Below are 12,521 nucleotides of genomic sequence, written 5' to 3' on the forward strand. Positions count from 1 at the left end.
TGAGTTCGGCAGCAAATCTCCATGTTGACGTTGTAGGCAAGATGAAAGTCGATCTCACCAGGAAGTAAGTCTTGAGATCCCATTTGGTTCACCATGGATCAGCACGCACACCCCCTACATGGCACGTCACTGTCAACGAAATATGGTCGGCAGACCACCAAGGGGGGTGCCCGTGGTGGTAGATTATCGGTAGACAGTGCGTGTAATCAGGAACCAGATGGTGACACAAGGCACAGAGACAGCGATTTAGACAGGTCCGGGCCGTCTGATCGACGTAATACCCTACGTCCTGTGTCTTTGGTGTATTGTATTGAGATGTGTACAGATTAACTTGTCCTCTAGGGGACCCTTATCTCTCCTTATATACTCTGAAGAGACAAGGTTACAAGTAAAGTATCCAATTTGGTACTATTACAATATCTAGTACAACTTGTAATCTTGATGTGCACGCCTTGATCTTACAGGCCGGGCCACCTCGGATGGTGCGGCCCATGTACCATCTTGTGGTACCCGAGGGTATATCCCCCACAGCTAGTCCCCGAGCGCCATGTATTCTGATGCGACACGCCATTTTAACCTTCCCCGAACAGTGAGGCTTGAGTTCTTGACATCTCCGACCACCGTTGTCGTCGGAGAAATAGGTTGTTCAAAGAATGTATGGTGCTCTTAAGAAGAAAGAAAAAGATTTCCGTCCCGGGAAGTGTGCCCACTTGTATTTCTGAAAAGAAATGTAAGTGCGTCTTGAAGTGTAGCATCTTTGATCATCAGAGGCGTAGTGGTCGAAAAACAAGCACATTCACCGCAAGGTGAAGTGTGCCCACTTAGTCCCCGAGCCTGGTAGTAGGTGACGTAGGCACGTGGTGCCAGGGTCTAAAAAGAATTCCTAGATAAGTTGAGAATCCAATCGTCGTACAGGCGATATGAGATGCAATGCAGGTGCATCGTACCGATGTAGTCCCCGAGCTTGCTGGAAGGCGAGGTATGAGCCTTGTAGCAAGGTCTAAATGAGAAAGAATATCCCAATTGTATGCGAGTCGCTAGTCGCATGTAGTTGAGACGCAAAGTCCTTGAGCTGTGGTCGGAGAGTGGTCGAGGCAGTCCCCGAGCACAGGTCGAGGAGCGAGCGACGAAGTCCCCGAGCTATGGTCGGAGAGTGATCGAGGCAGTCCCTGAGCGTAGGTCGAGAAGTGAACGACGAAGTCCCTGAGCATAGCTCGAAATTCCTACAATATAAATATGTAGAATGGTAGTACATGATGTACAAAATAATAAATTATGGAGAAAAAATCAGCAGTGAAGAAACAACGCTCAACAGTCATTTGCAAATGAGCATGATGTGATAAAGCAGTTGGTGCTTTGTAAACATCAGTGTTAATGTGAAGTTTGTGTTTATACTTAATATAAACTGCCCGACCAGTTAGTATGTAGCTGAGTCTCTAGCCCTAGCTAGCCCGTGAACCATAACGCGGGGCGCGGAGCCCATGCATGTGTAGGAAGAACAAAGCGTCGCTAAGGAGCCGCTGCCAACCACCCATAACGCAGAGGGCAGACGCTTGTGCACATGTAGGGAGGAGCCGGAGACAAGGCCGTCTCTGTAGGCATCGAGCATCAACATGACTGGTCGAGGATTTGCATTAAGTATAGCTATATGTTATATTTAAGATGGTATACATGGACAAACGTTATTTGAAGAATAATCACGACGAGGACATTGTGGAGGAACATCGTAACAAAAATTGTGTTAAATATAAATATTAGAAGTGTACTTATCTTTGATAGAAATCTGGTTGGCGGTGATGAAGTCGTCCGGTCCTCGAGCTTTTCGGCATGTTGTGACGTTGGTCGCAGTTGTCATAGCGCCGTTCTTCGTGGCGATCATCATTGCGACGTGGTCTAGTGGTCTGGTGGTCGGAGCTCGGCGGAGCCGCTCAGGACGTGGTCTGGTGGTCGGAGTTTGGCGGAGCTGCTCGGGACGTGGTCTGGTGGTCGGAGCTCAGCGGAGCCGCTCGGGACGTGGTCTGGTGGTCGGAGCTTGGTGGAGCCGCTCGGGACGTGGTCTGGTGGTCGGAGCTCAGCGGAGCCGCTCTGGACGTGGTTGACGTGGTCGGAGATTGGCGGTGTTGGTCCACGTACGAAGACGTGCAGTCGATCTGCTTCATTAACACGCAACCTTCCTTCCCCATATGTGGATGCATGTGTACAGGCAAGTCTTGGTAGCTTGCATGGCGGTGTAGACGCAAGTACGTAAAGCCTACACGTGATCTATGTATATGCAAGTTGATCTGTTGTATCTTGGTTTGGCTTGCATGTCTTCTCGTATGTACGTGAGGCATGCACAGATTGATTGACTTGGCTTGCATGATGATCTAGCTTGCTGGCTTGTTGTCGTTCGGCTGACGCAAAGGCACATATTCATGTATGTACTCGTCCATAACGAATCTGTCAGGTCTCACGGACTCGGCGATAGGCTCTTCAGCGACGGGGAAGCAACGGACTCCACGGAAAACAGAACGGCAACAACAAAAAGAGGCTCTAGGCCGTGCGACATATAGCAGATGCGGTGCTCGGACCAGCCTGGATCTAGCGCCTTCTTGTACTGGTCCGATGCCTTCACCAAGTTAATGGAAACCTGCCGGCCCCACCTTAATCGGAGTAGACGTCGGGTTCGATTGTTGCACGACCACGCAAGTCTTCGATCTAGGTTGTTGGTCTTGGCACGGCGACTTGAGTTCGGCAGCAAATCTCCATGTTGACGTCGTAGGCAAGATGAAAGTCGATCTCACCAGGAAGTAAGTCTTGAGATCCCATTTGGTTCACCATGGATCAGCACGCACACCCCCTACCTGGCGCGCCACTGTCGACAAAATATGGTCGGCAGTCCACCGAGGGGGGTGCCCGTGGTGGTAGATTATCGGTAGACGGTGCGTGTAATCAGGAACCAGATGGTTATAGAGGCACAAGACACAAGATTTATATAGGTTCGGCCGCCGTGTTGGCGTAATACCTACGTCCCGTGTCTCATTATTCTGTATTGATTGAGGTGATCCATTGTAGATGTTTTTGAGGGGGACCCCTGCCTCTCCTTATATAGTCTGGAGGAGGAGGGTTATAAGTAAAGTATCATATTTGGTACTATTACAATATCTAGTACAACTTGTAATCTTGATGTGCACGCCTTGATCTTACGGCCGGGCCACCTCGGATGGTGCGGCCCATGTACCATCTTGTGGTACCCGGGGGTATATCCCCCACAGCTAGTCTCCGAGCGCCATGTATTCTGATGCGACACGCCATTTTAACCTTCTCCGAACAGTGAGGCTTGAGTTCTTGACATCTCCGACCACCACTGTCGACGAAATATGGTCGGCAGTCCACCAATGGGGGTGCCCGTGGTGGTAGATTATCGGTAGACGGTGCGTGTAATCAGGAACCAGATGGTGACACAAGGCGCAGAGACAGCGATTTAGACAGGTTTGGGCCATCTGATCGACGTAATACCCTACGTCCCGTGTCTTTGGTGTATTGTATTGAGATGTATACAGATTAACTTGTCCTCTAGGGGACCCTTGTCTCTCCTTATATACTCCGAAGAGACAAGGTTACAAGTAAAGTATCCAATTTGGTACTATTACAATATCTAGTACAACTTGTAATCTTGATGTGCACGCCTTGATCTTACGGGCCGGGCCACCTCGGATGGTGCGGCCCATGTACCATCTTGTGGTACCCAGGGGTATATCCCCCACAGTGTACGACCTATGGTGGTACACAGCATAGTCCTGAAGGAAGAGCTTCATCTCTGATATTGTATTGAATATCATCTCCTTCCTAAGGGTTTCTTTCTCATGGTCATACAATAATTTCCTACACATCTGGAGACCAGTGTCACAAACTGCCATATCCGTCGTGCTGACATCCCTATAGTTCGGAACGTCTCTGAAAGGTACGTTCATCGACCTTAGTTGCTCAAGCTCAATCGCTGTGTAAGGTGGTGGTGGAGCATACTGCTGCGCTTCGCTAATTCTAGCCCATGAATCATAGGTGGTATCATCTGCTATCAAATCTGTGACTAGTCTACCCTGAGCCTAGATACCATGCAAAACCTCAGTTGGTACTGGTAATGGCATAGTATGAACCGGTACTGGCATGGCATCAACCGGTGTTGGCATAACATCTACACCTCCTTGGTCATCATCAGAATCGTCTGAATCACTGCTAACTACATCACCGATCCTGTCCTCCTCCTCCTGCTCCTCCTCTTCCCGTTCGAACTCATTCACATCAAAATCATTGCTTATACAACCTACTGCAGTTGAATGAAACTGCTCCTGCGTCAACTGACCATCCAAATCCATGTTATCCTGAGTTGCTTCCCCTTCGACCCCTAATTCTTGTTCATTGCCTCCTGCGTCCTGAACACCATGCATCCTGTACCTATTCTCCACCACCACCTCAGCCATGGGCACATTGGAACCTTGAAGCACCCTAGTGTAGCGGGACTAGTGAGCAGGGTCGCGCAAGGCCATGAGGACATAATGTGCCCTAGTCTTCCCAGTATCAAACCTCCCATTCAGTGTGAAATCACTGCCAAACTTTGCATTCAAATGGACACAAAGGTCGTTGAAGCTAGGAGGTTCATCAAACCATTTCAATTCTTCTTCCATATCCTCAAACATACCATCTTCTCTCCTAACACTTCCTCCATATAAAACTCTAACACAACAATCCATCTGCAAAAGCATTTCAAAAAACTTCATCAAGTCGTCGAAATCATCGTACGTAATGTCCATAGTAATATTAATACATATTCTAACTATAACTATACTAACTAATCTAATATTAACATCTATACAAGGCTAACTACAACAACTAATTAGACTAAATACAATATATAACTAGACTCACTAATTGTACTAACTAAACTACCTAACTTTACTATCTATACTAACTTACTATATTACCTATACTAACTAAACTAACTAACTTCACTAACTATACTAACTATACTTTACTAATTATACTAACTTTATTTATTTTACTAACTTACTATACTAATAATGTCGATTCAATCAACAAATGCACTAGGGGAGTACCTCGCGGCAGCGGCGCTCGTCCTCGCGGCAGCGGCGCTCGTCCTCGCGGTGGTGGCGCGCTAGATCAGGCCGGGAGGCGCGGGCGCTAGCCTCGACGGGCGCGGCGGGCAGCCGCCGTGCGTGGTCGGAGGATGTGGCGCGCCGGCGTGCTGGCGCAGCGGCCGCACCGAGCGGCCGGCGTTCATGGCGTGCCGGCATTCATGGCGTGCCGGCGTTCGTGGCGCGGGCGCGGCGGCCAGGCGCAGCCAGGCGGGCTTGCTGCTCGGGCAGGCAGGACTAGCCGTGGGGCTTTTATTCGGCTCTGCCGCGTCACAGATCAGGGCGCGGCACTGCCGTGCCAAGATCGGTGGCGCAGCAGGCCCTGCCGCGTCACCAGTCAGCCTTTCCGGTCGTCGCCACGTCAGCCACCCGCCACGTCACCATACATGGCGCGGCACATGCTTTTCGCCGCGCCATGACAATAGGCGCGGCCAAAAGTGTTAGTTTTGAAGAAAAAACAGTGTTAGATTTAAAATTAGTTCCGTGTTAAAATTAAAAAAAATTCACAGCCGTGACGAAGACTCTTGGCAGAACATTAGCAGGAGAGAGGATAAGTGGTGAATGGATAATGATACAGAGAGGATAAGACCGATCTAGATATACTCGCACTCATCTATAAAAAAAATAGAAATCTCGCTTGTCAAGAGTCAAAGAATCTAAATTTTGACAAATATATATACAATAGTTCTTAGTGCCAATATTCAACCATGTGCTTAGCTAATCTATTTCTGTGTTTCTAAACATCCGCATTTGTCCATCATGCATGATTTGCCTACACATCAAACCATGAAGCCTAGCTAGAGTATTCCATTTTTTCCTTTTTTTATCATGTTGACACACTACCATGAAGCTTATGTTTTTAATAACAGAAAATAACATTCGGCTTCATCCTCTCAAAGGAGGAATCAGACCCCGCTTATTACAAAGTTCACCACTCAAAACGGTCGCACAAAACTCAGAAGACAAAAAACGACTAAAACTCAAGTCTAAAGGTAAAGGACTACCATGAAGCTTATAGGACATCTAAATTATGATAACCTAGGCTGATGTCGTACTAATAATCATTTTGAATTTACTCTCTTAGGCTTTCCTTTTAAGAGATAGGGAAAACTAACATATAGCGCAAAAGTGACATTACACATGAATGCCTTATTCAAATGTTTTCGTTGATCACACAAATCAACAAACATAAAACATGTTCGTATGTGGTTTTAGATGCTTTAACATGACATTTTTTTGTAGCCTATATTGTTATGTGAAAAAATTTAAACGCGAGTGTTTTATCCATATTGCAACACAGACATATTTGCTGGTAAAAGCCAAAGTTGAGTAGCTTTGAAGCCACGGCCTGTTCTTACTATCGTCCTACTAGAAACATAACTAAATGCTAACAGTAAATAATAGTCATTCCATGCCTCGTACGTTCTCTTGCGGCCTTGCCGACTAATTCTAGTACTTACAAGCTCTTGAAGGAGATGATAACCACAAGCCATGCTGAATATAATAATAATAATAATGGCCAATTATATTCACTCGTCTTAGTACAGCACGGACGAAGAGCAGGAAGGAACCACCGTACGGCTTACCGGGCGGCGGGTATGTAGCCACGCTTATTATGCTAACGAACGACTGAAGGAGGAAAGGCCGCCCGTACGTCCTGCGTGTCTCGTCGACACAAATCGACTTGCACGCTACTTGATCCCAGTCCCACCTCCAAGTTTCAGAAGAAACGCTCCCGTTTGGCGGCCGCTCAGCAACATGGCCGCCGCGCGCCCGCTGCCCGTCCGGCCGCCCGAAATTTTTTATTTTTCGGCCCTTTTAAAAAAAAATATTTACAAATAAACCCATGATGGTTTGATTTCCGTTTATGAGCCCTAACTTCGGCGCCATGGCTTTTTGCGCCGAGGAAACACGGGCGCCGAGGAAACACGTCTCGGCGCCATGGACAATGGCGCCGAGGTCTTGGCGAGGCGTCGGACGTGGCGGTGACCTGGCGCCGACGTGGACAAGGCCTCGACGCCATAGATCTTAGCGTCGTAAATCTTGACGCCGAGCTGATAAACAAGTATAATTGTTCCGAGGAACATGCAACAATGCCATTGCGGTTCAGCTAGTTAGGACGCACGCGGCTTAGCTCAAAGGCCCGGGTTCGAACCGCAGCGTTGAATCTTTTTTTGCTACATTTTTATAAGCAATAGAACAAAAAAATTATTTCGAGAAACATGCGTACTAATGTGTAGTACAGGTAAAGCCCTATGCATTTTAGTAGTCTCTGTTTCATATTCCATGGGAATATTAAGGAAGATGTCTGTGACAGAACACTGGAAGTTCCGTATGGTGTGTGGTCTCTGAGCTCTTATCCATCTTTTATTTTGTTTCTGAAAAGATAACAAATTTGACATTAATACTTCATCTGATAGCAGTTAACTATCAATTACAACTTGGAGATGAACTGATACCAATTAAGTACTCAATAACTCAGCTCACCTCAAACATCATACCAAATAAAAAGTCACCATCACAAAATACTGTTATTTCACTATTCAGATGTCCTCTTCAGCAAATGTTCTGGAACACAACTTATAAGGTTGAAGAATCTGAGGATATCTCAAGTATCTCCCCATGCTAAATTGAATGCCCTACAAGTGAAACATCAACATACACAACACCCTCTGATTGTACCAGACAACAAGCATGTGTTGGTCTTGCTTAAATAAACCATACAGCAGTATTTTTTCAGCATCCATTGGCAAAATGCCGTCCCTATCAAGTTATCATATACAGAAGATCATGGCTCGATAATGGTATCACAAATCATCCAGCTGATAGCATGTAGCAACAGTTGTTCCAGCAGTTGGTGAGACCCTCCGACCACTACAATTAATTATTAAATGCAAGCTCTATCCTGTGTTGTTTCTTTTCCTGTGATCGTAGCACCAACAAGAATTGATTACATTGAAACAAAATTAAATTTACAAGCAAGCTCAGAAAAAGTACCTAAATGAGAGGCACGACATACTTGCTGGATGATGCCGTGGTACCAATATATAATTCATAGCATAAATTGGTATTTGAATTCCATTTAGTTTCACAGACATCCTTGACAACTCAAAAGGGTGCCTACTGCCATCAATTGTTGCATCAGGTACTCTGTGACTATGACAAGTTCAGTAGAAATGAGAATTGAGAACTACAAAATCATTAATGATACAGTTCTATAAAGAAGTAGGATAAGGCTGATGTTTCAATAAAGTCAATTTAATATCGCTAAAACTAATAACAGCATGAGAACACTTTTCAGACAAAGTAAACTGTCAAAGAGCCAGCTACAGAATTATAATAATTTTTCTCGAAATAATTTTTTTTGTTCTATTGCTTATAAAAATGTAGCAAATAATTTTTTTTATTCTATTACTTATAAAAATGTAGCAAAAAAAGATTCAACACCAGGGTTTGAACCCAGGCCTTTGAACTAAGTCACGCACGTCCTAACCAGCTAAATTGCAATGGTGTTGTTATATGTTTCTCGGAACAATTATACTTGTTTAACAGCTCGGCGCCAAGATCTACGGCGCCGAGCTCGGCGCCAAGATCTATGGCGCCGAGGCCTTGTCCACGTCGGCGCCAGGTCACTGCCACGTCCAACGCCTCGCTAAGACCTTGACGCCATTGTCCATGGCGCCAAGACGTGTTTTCTTGGCGCCAAAAGCCATGGCACCGAGATTAGGGTCTATAAACGAAAATCAAACCATCAAGAGTCTATTTATGAATACTTTAAAAAAAAGGCTGAAAAATAATAAATTCTGCCCGGCCGCGGCCGGACAAATAAATCGCAATCGCAGCGGTCCAAAAAATAAACGAGAGCAGCCGGGGCTGGGGAGGCCACCATTTGGAGAGACCGGCGCCCGGCGGCGGCGCCACCTCTCCGCTTGTGCTTGTGCACGTCGTGCTCGTACAGAGCGTGTGTTAATTTTGGACCACCGCTTTGAGGTTGTTCTGACGCAACGCAGTAATAACTAATACGCAGTCAGTGTCTGTCGGGTCAAGGTAATTTAAAGGGATATAAATATAATTAAAATTAAAATATGCTCTTGTACTCCTGTACTCTACTTTGTGCGTTCACGTTGATTTTCCTCACATATACTCTCTCCGTCAAGGAAAGAATGTAATTATGGGATCTGTGTTAGTCAAAATAACTCAAATTTGACTGATTTTATAGTAAATAATATTAACATTTATGTCTCAAACAAAATTTATTATGAAAATATATTCTATAACTAATCTAACGGTACTTATTTTATATCATGAATGATAGTAGTTTTTTTATATAAATTTAGTTACAGTTTAAACGGTTTGACTCCTTAAAAAATGAGAATTGCATTCTTTTATAGACGAAGGGAGCAGTAAGTATGTTGGGGCAACCGTGCAATGTTCTGATCTTTTTTTGCCTAGCTGCCGGAGGCATTATAATGCTTTGCAGGACGGAGGTAGTACCTTAAAAATAAAACTTCGATCCAAGTTACCAAGAAAACTGGAGATTCACAGTTCTAGAATGAGCTTATGGGTATTATATGACAACTTCTTGGCATGGGGATGTTTAATCCTAATAGTGTCTAATTGTCTATCAAATTATATTTTAGGGACATAGGTGACCACGAAACCAGCCCTTAAAAATCCAATACCCTACATTATTCATAGAAAACAAGCCACAATTGCTCACAAGAAGCTATTTGTGTTTGACAAATGTAAACCAAAACTATTTTACAAGTTAAAAAAAATGAGATCCAACCGAGGAGGACCTAAGTGGTTTTTCATTAATAAGGAGAGAAAAAGACATCCAATTTTAGTTGAAAAGATGACTTGAACCTGAGTGATTTGTACATGACCACATCTCTCACCCAACCAGTTGAGCTAGGCTCGCTTACTACTATTTTACAAGTTCTATTCAAGATGAATGTATTGACTTCGGCTATAGGCACATTTGTGATAATTGTGGATAAACTCCTCTTTTCCGAAGGTTGAAGCACATACTTCCATACATTGTGTTAAAAAAATACACTTTTTTATAAAATTTTAGTAAAAATTAGAGGAATTTAACTTAAAACCATCGTCGGAAAAAGTACATGACAATCAAACATCAAACGAGAACCACCGACCATGTGAAGCCAATAATGTTCGAAATGTGGCTTGCCGAGAAAATGAGCTAAAATACAATCATCTTAATGCCAAGGTCAAAAAAGCCTTTTTCTGTCAGATTTGAGGAGAAAAAAACTGAATTAGTAAATAGCGGGTAGCCCCTATTTTGAGGGCACCATACTACTTTTTGTGTGCTCAAGATAAACCCAACAAAATCCTAACTCTGCCCCGTACCGTACACGCAGGCACAAGTTGGGCTTGCTCTTTACAACGAAAAATGGGCTGGGCTAGGAAGATTTGACGAGGACTGTCCGGACTGGGCTAGGAAAATTTGACGAGAACTGTCCGGACTGGGCTTTTTAATTATGTGGCGCTTTGCTTCATTAAGCCGTGTTTGTGAAAACAACATGGATCAAAATGAATACCGAATTAGGCAAGGATAATGGAACGGTAATGCTCGGAATCGTACGTCCGTCCATGCCGGACGCCCTTTCTTGGCGGACCTACTGTCCATAAGCCAATCCGTGTCTATTCGCTCCCCTCCAGTCACTGCAGATTAAAAAAAATTCACGCATCACCGCTACTGTGCTCCGCGACCGGCTCTGCTGCGGCTCCCGCACGCCCCCTCTCTGTCGCGCCTCTTGCCGGCCTTCCTCTCCACCATCGTCATGCTTGCTCTGCCGCTGCATGCTCCCCCCATGACCGCACCGCCGCGCACGTGCTCACCGCTCGAGGCCGCACCACCCGATTACTTTTCTCGCCTCCACCGCGGGCACTGAGTGCGCCCTATCGCCGGCGGCAGCGCAGCCGCTCACCGGGGGTCGCATAGCCACCCGCCCCGCTGCCATCCTCCTCCACTGCGACCACACAGCCAGATCCCGCTGTGCTGTGCTTTGCCCACATGGCTACCATGTTTGTTCAAAGCGCATGTTGTAAGCGTATGTTTTGAGTGTTTTAGATGTTTCACAGGTATGTTGCAATATTTTAAATAGATGTTGCAAAAGTAGATCAGGATGTTGCATATATTGCAATGGTTGTATACGTATGTTGCAAAGGTCTGTTACCAATGTTTCATCTGTGTTTTTTGGATGCATGTTGCAAGTGTGTTTATCTACATGTTGCATATGTTTCGCACATCCGTTGAATGTGTTTTATCTGGATGTTGTGTATATTTGCAATGGTTTTCTAGTGTTTTCATGTGTTTTTTCAAGTGTTTCAAAAGCATATTTCAAGTGTTTCATCTACCTTTAAATGTATGTTGCAATTGTTGCATTTAGATATTTCAAAAGCAGATCAGGTGTTGCATCTCTCCTCCTCGCCTTCTGTTGCATCGTCTCGGTGTTTCCTCCTCCCGACGCCAGCAGGGCATCCATACAACGCCGCGGCCAGGTCCTTCAGAATTAGAGGTTTGGACTGGAGCTCCGGTTTTGGGCGAATCTGACCCCAACGGTTAGATCTGAGAGAGCCGTTTGAGGGGGGTTGTCCATTAGTTCGAGGAGGGGCTAGGAGATAGTGTGGGGGGCTTGTCCAGGTGCCTTATCTTCTCCCCCTCCTCTCCCACTCACTCTTCTTCCCCACTTGCTCATTTGAGACCCCAAAGGAAGAACAAGCTCTCTCCTCTATTAACTCTCTCACTCCCAAGGATTTGTGCTCCAATCAAGTGAGAGATCGAGCTCTAGTGTTGATCTTGAGAGTTTCAAGAGCATCTCCTCCCTCTCCTCTCTTCTTCAAGATTGGTGCTCATTCATGAGAGAATTTGGGGGAAACCCTAGTGTGTGCATTTGAGGTTGCATATTTGGTGGCACTAGGTGGTGATTGTGATTGTGGATTCCTTATTACTCTTGGTGATTGCCGTCACCTAGACGGTTGGTGATTTGTTGATTGGTGAGGGGATTTGGTGATTGTGTCCGCCCCTAATCAAGGTGCTTGTGAGGGGTTCTTGAGCCTTCCCCGTGGGAGATCACGAAAGGCATCTTTAGTGGATTGCTCGTAGCTTGTGGATCCCCATCTTGTGTTGGTTGTGTGGCACCCAGGTTGCGGATTAGGCATGTGATGCCTATTAGCGTGTGAACCTCCAAGTGGGTGAATCGCTACAACTGGGGACGTAGCTTGCCGTCAAGCAAGTGAATCTCAGTGAAAAATCATTGTGTCATCTTATCTCTGAGGATTTCATTAGTATTCTTTGTGACCGATTGATTATCTCTTGCCACGATAGTATAACCCTCACTCTCTTGTATTTACTTTCTAGTGTAG

General features: G+C 45.4%; 1 pseudogene; it reads right to left on the bottom strand.

Annotated features, from left to right (window-relative positions):
• Nucleotides 1-7,671: 7,671 nt before the first annotated feature.
• LOC136523887 (probable NADH kinase) lies at nt 7,672-8,802 on the bottom strand (annotated as a pseudogene).
• Between the last annotated feature and the right edge of the window lie 3,719 nt (nt 8,803-12,521).

This window comes from Miscanthus floridulus, chromosome 18, assembly GCF_019320115.1.
Source record: "Miscanthus floridulus cultivar M001 chromosome 18, ASM1932011v1, whole genome shotgun sequence".
NCBI lineage: Eukaryota > Viridiplantae > Streptophyta > Magnoliopsida > Poales > Poaceae > Miscanthus > Miscanthus floridulus.